A 5,743-nucleotide genomic window follows, 5' to 3' on the forward strand; every position below is an offset into this window, starting at 1 on the left:
TAAAGTCGTTTGATAGAATTTAATTCTCATTCATGATAAGAACACACTCTTTACTTAAACGCTAAACAAACTTAGGAACGCATTTCTTAACGTGATAAAGGGTTATCTACGAGAAACTTACAGCAAACACCATATGTAATGGTAGCACATTAGAAGCATTCCCACGGTCCGGTCGTCCTTCTGGCACGTGGTCAGATCACACTCCTCTGCCCCTTTGGAAGTTATGCTGGGCCGCAGGACTCGCTTTGAGGTGCGAAAGGACAGAACATGTTACTTCACGATGGAAGCTTCAAAAGCCAGTGTGTGATTCACCCTGCCCCTTCCCTCCTACCATAGTGATCTTGAAAGCACATGTCTGTGGAGGCACAGGGCCTCTTTTAGCCTGAGTCTTTGAGAAACAACAAGGAACTCCTCCTTGCTCCATGACTTGTGTTGGACGAGAGGTGTAAGTGAGAAATGAAGAATCCGAAACCCAACTCAGGCATCTAGAGGGATCTGACTTAGGATAAAGAAGCAATTTCAAACCAGTGGGACAGGATGGATTCTTCATGAGAGGTATTGGCACAACTGAATTAACTTATGATTTATTTTATTACTCTTTTAAAAAAAACATACGAATTTTAGAAGCATCCTTTCAAGTTCTACGAAGAGTCTTTTTGGCATTTTGACTGGAATTGCATTGGAGTTTTAAATTAATCCAGGAGAATCAACATCTTTATAGTGGTAGTCATCCTATTACTGAACATAGCACATCTCTCCATTTATCTGGGTCTTTTTTGTGTCTTTTGATACAATTTTATTGCTTTCTCCATGAAGGTCTTCTATATTTCTAATTAGTTTGTTCATAAGTATTTTGTAGTTTTTGTTACTATGGTGAATGGGATTTTAAAATTATTATGTTTTCAGATCATTATTACTAATATATTGATTTGTAAATATTGATCTGGTGTCCAGCCACTTTGCTGAACTCATCAATTGGTGCTCTGGGTTTTCCAGGTAGATAATCACACGATTAATTCCTACTCATATACAAAAATAAATCCAAGTTTAGGGGCACCTGAGTGGCTCAGTCAGCTAAGCATCCCACTTTGGCTCAGGTCATGATCTCGCAGTTCGTGAGTTCGATCCCCGCATCAGGCTCTGTGCTGACCGCTCAGAGCCTGGAGCCCGCTTCAGATTCTGTGTCTCCTTCTTTCTCTGCTCCTACCCTGCTCATACTCTCAAAAATAAATAAATATTAAAAAAATACATGAATAAATTCAAGTTTAAAACACTAGATCAAAAAAACCCAGAACAACCTCAATTTTTTAGAAGAAAGCATCAAAGAATGTCAGCATGATCTTCGGGTAGAAAGTGCCTTTTAAATATTCCTGGTGGGGAGGGATATGTAATTATACGTTTTGGAGGATGATTTACCAGAACCATTCGAAGTAGAAATAACCATAATCTGTGACCTATAAGTTCCACTTCTAGATATTTAACCCAGGAAAACATTTGCCCATGTGCATGAGGATGTATATGAATATTCATTACAGCATTGCTTGTACTATCAAAAAATTGGGAAAAAACTTCAAAGTCAATATTTTATGGAATATCAATATAGAAATGAATTCATAAATGTGACTTTTCATATGTCGAATTATTATTATTGTTATTATTATTCAGCCTTTTAAAAGAATGAACCAGAACTAAATCCATTTGTATGGACATACAAGATCTCAAAACATATTGAGTAGAAACAGTTCCAAATGCTGCCTCCAATGCGATGCCTTTTATATTTATATGATTTTAACACCCACCCAAAATAATACTGTATATTATCGATATATTATGTGTATTAGGATTCTCCGGAGAAACAGGACCAATAGGATAGATAGGCAGGTGGATAGATTTCTTATTATAAGAAATTGATTCACGCAATTATGGAGGCAGAGAAGACACACAATCTGCCCTCTGCAAGCTAGAGACCTAGAAATGTCTGGGGCATAGTTCCAGTCTGAATCTAAAAGGCCTGAGAATGAGGAGACCCGAGAGTATAAGTTCCAGTCCAAGTCCAAAGCTTGGGAACCAGGAACACCGATGGTGGAAGTCCCAGGCCAAGGGCAGGAGAAGATCAATGTCCCAGCGCAGTTAGCAGAGAGCTGTTCTCCCTTCCTCTACCGATTTGTTCCGGTCAAGCTCCCAGTGGATTGGATGATGACCACCCACACCGGGGAAGTTCATCCCCTTTACTGAGTCTACCAATTCAAATGCTAATCTCATCTGGAGAGACTCTCACTGACATTGTTTCTCCAGAAATAATGTTTCACCGAATCGGGACACCCCAGGAACCAGTCAAGTTGACACATAAAATTAGCGATTACAAATAGTGAGAGCTAACATCTATTCAGCACTCACTAGGAGCCTGGCACTTATTCTAATCACCTAACATAAAACATCATACATGAATTTTAAAACAGCACCATTAGCTACTATCATTAATCTTCACCCTACAGATGATAAAACTGAGGCGCTTTTATTTGAGTAATTTAATACGCAACAAGCGGCTAGGTGATTTGCTTACGCTCACACAGTTAGGAAGCAGGAGCAGTAGGATTCAAACCTTAGCAGTTTGGCTCCAGAGCCCAAGCCCTGGACCCCTGTGCTGATCACACTAAGCTCCCGACAGTGCCGTTATCCAGGAAGTAGAGGCCAGGGATGAACTCGAGGGAGGGAGCAAGCAGCCTCTATAATACCTGTAATGTTCTGTTGTTAAGGAACAAAGTAAATCGGTTTATTATTTGTGATGTTAAGATTAATATTTAAAAAAAATATTTTTTAATGTTTATTTATTTTTGAGACAGAGAGAGACAGAGCATGAGCAGGGGAGGGGCAGACAGAGGGGGAGACACAGAATCTGAAGCAGGCTCCAGGCTCCGAGCTGTCAGCCCAGAGCCCGACGCGGGGCTCGAACTCACGAACTGTGAGATCATGACCCGAGCCGAAGTCGGACGCTTAACCGACTGAGCCACCCAGGCGCCCCAAGATTAATATTTTTAAAATTATATAGTAAATAGACACATGAAGTTGTAGAATTATTTTTCAGGATATAGTGATTAGTGCTGCAAGGAAGTAGACAGGGCTCCATAAAGCTCTGATGGTGGAGTAGACCCAGTTTGATGGGGAGGAGTATTTGGGAGACTTTCCTGAGGAAGTGCCTTTGCGCTGAGCTATGGTTGATGCATGTGTATTAGTCAGCAAGGTTGGGTGTGGGAGGGGGGGAAGGGATTTCCTGGCAGAGGAAACGGCATGAGCAAAGGCCCTGAGGGGGCACCACAGATTCCAAGAAGTAAGAAAAGACAAGTGTGTTGGACCTTTGGGAAGCGTCTCACATGGGATGAAGCGAGAGGCGGGCAGATACCAGATCTCATGGAGGCTTCCAGGCTGAGGAAAGGACTGGGAGTTTAAGAACAACATGTGCTGTTGAGTACGATAAAAACCGGAAATGCTGACTGACACCATGGAAATCCCTGGGGTCACTCTCTCAGGGCTGAGTTATGGAAGGGAGTGGAAATGCCAAGAGAGAGACTGAAAGGGTAGGCAACTATCAAACATGCGGCTCTGAAGCACAGGCCGGAATCGGGAGGCACCTGGAAGCAGAATGCACAATCGAAGGATGGGTTTGATTTTTGCTGCTGTTTTTATTTTTATGATGAGAAAGATCTACACACAAAGACAACCCCACAGGATGTTCACCATAGCATTGTTTCTTATAGCAACAACAGAAAAAGAGAAACTATCTAGCAATAGATCAATGAATCAGATTATGGGATATCCAAATGATGCAGTGCAATCCAGCCCTTAAAAACTCACACTGTTGAAGAATAGCTAATGTCATGGGGAAGTGTCTATGAGATATTGAGTTAAAAATGCAAGTTTGGGTGCCTGAGTGGCTCAGTTGTCTAAGTGTCTGACTTTGGCTCAGGTCATGATCTCACTGTGGGTTCTACACTGACAGTGCTGAGCCTGCTTGGGATTCTCTCTCTCTCTCTCTCTCTCTCTCCCTCTCTGCCCCTTCTCCATTTGCGCGCGTGCTCTCTCTCTCTCTCTCAAAATAAATAAACCTAAAACAAAGCAAGTTATAAAATAACGAGTATATTACAATCTCATTTTGATATCAGAAATTAAGTATTGTAGCAGGATGACTCCTTTGCTATTCCTTTCTGTCTTCATGTCTGACGTGGGAAAAGGGGTCTTTTGACATCACAGGACATAATACAAAAAGAGAGGTTTATTTGTCTTGCGGATGCACCACGTAGGATGCACCACGATCGAACTGGGATATTGGAGGAGGGGAGAGGGAAAAGAAGGAAGGGGCTTCTGGCCTCAGCTTAGAGCAAATTTATACGAAAGCTGGAAAAAAATATATTGTCCATTCTCTGGATTTTGCAAGACATTCATTTCCCTGAAACTCTTCATTTCAATCTGCGCTAGATCGCAAGAAAGTCTTCGGTTGGGGGAAGTATTGAAGGAAGATGCAACCACTCAAAATCTGAAACAAGAGGCTGAGTTTACTGCTTGCTTAAGCAAGGGAGAGCTGTGCTTGTAAGGCACTGGGTCTGAGCAAGGTTAATTTCCTATCGGTTCCAGGGGACCAAGGAGTTCAGGGGTGGGTCAGCTTTCAGAGTGTACGGGAATTGGTTGACCTCTGGCCCTAGAAGCATGGTGAGTGGCGTGAGGCTGTCGCTGACCGGTTATTTTCGGGGTGTGCTTATTACTGGTTAAGCGCACAGTTTTAGGTTACTGAAACGAGTGGTCATATAAACCGGGTTTATAACTGGTTCTAAGTGTTGCTTGTTATAGCCACAGAACAATTAGGCTTTTCCTAAGAGGATGGGAATGTTTTCTTCTGGGGGAAAGGGGAGGGGATGGCAGGGAAGTCTACACCTACATAAAGGTCTCAAAACATGTTGAGTAAAAAACAGTTCCCAAATGCTGCCTCCAACGTGATGCCTTTTATATTTATATTTTTTAAACCTCCACACAAAACAAGACCACATATTATCACTATATCATAGTGTATTAGGATTCTCCAGAGAATGGGTCTCAGTGAAACAGACCATGTGGAGCCTTTGTTGCTGGAGCTAATCTTGATTGGCTAGGACTGGTTTCTAGAGAATCCCAAAGACACCGGGAGCCTCCTGGATTTGGACTCAGAACTTGGCTGTGAGAGAAGAGGCCCCCCCCCTCCCCTCGGCCTCCCCCAGGGCTGGGACTGGTGAGCAGCTGTAGCTCCAGTTGATCTGGGAGGACAGTTCCAGAATGCAGGCCCAGGTTCTGACTGAGCCCTCCCCACCAGGTGATGGCCTCCACGACCCCCACAAGGCTGGCCCTGCGACCACGAGTGAATCAGTGAATCGGAGCCTGCAAGGCCTCAGCTTCTGCCTTTCCTGCCTCTAGCCTGAGGTGAGGTGGCCCAGCCGCAGCCAGCTGTCAGCCCCTGACCCTCCCGAGACTCCCGGGGCTGAAATTCTTGGGGCAGATTTCTCACCCTCTCAGTACTTCCTTCCAGCTCATCTGGCAAGTGAGAAGACTTCACAGGCTTCGGAAGAGGACGGTGGCAGAGACTGCTTTGAAAGGGATAAAGAGCTCAACGAGGGGAGGATATCACCATTACAGTCTAAACTTCAGACCCCAGCTGGGCGGCAGGCGGTCACATGTCTGTAAACAACCAGCGCTGTGTGAGCACAGAGGCTCCTGTTAC

General features: G+C 43.8%; 1 long non-coding RNA gene across 1 annotated transcript; it reads right to left on the reverse strand.

Annotated features, from left to right (window-relative positions):
* On the reverse strand, positions 1–5,743 carry LOC131517508 (uncharacterized). The gene is made up of 2 exons (XR_009264620.1): positions 5,531–5,743; positions 1–243 (listed from the first exon to the last, which is right to left on the reverse strand). It is a non-coding gene; the product is annotated as an uncharacterized LOC131517508 (long non-coding RNA).

The sequence above is a fragment of the Neofelis nebulosa genome, chromosome 7 (genome assembly GCF_028018385.1).
Source record: "Neofelis nebulosa isolate mNeoNeb1 chromosome 7, mNeoNeb1.pri, whole genome shotgun sequence".
Classification (NCBI taxonomy): domain Eukaryota; kingdom Metazoa; phylum Chordata; class Mammalia; order Carnivora; family Felidae; genus Neofelis; species Neofelis nebulosa.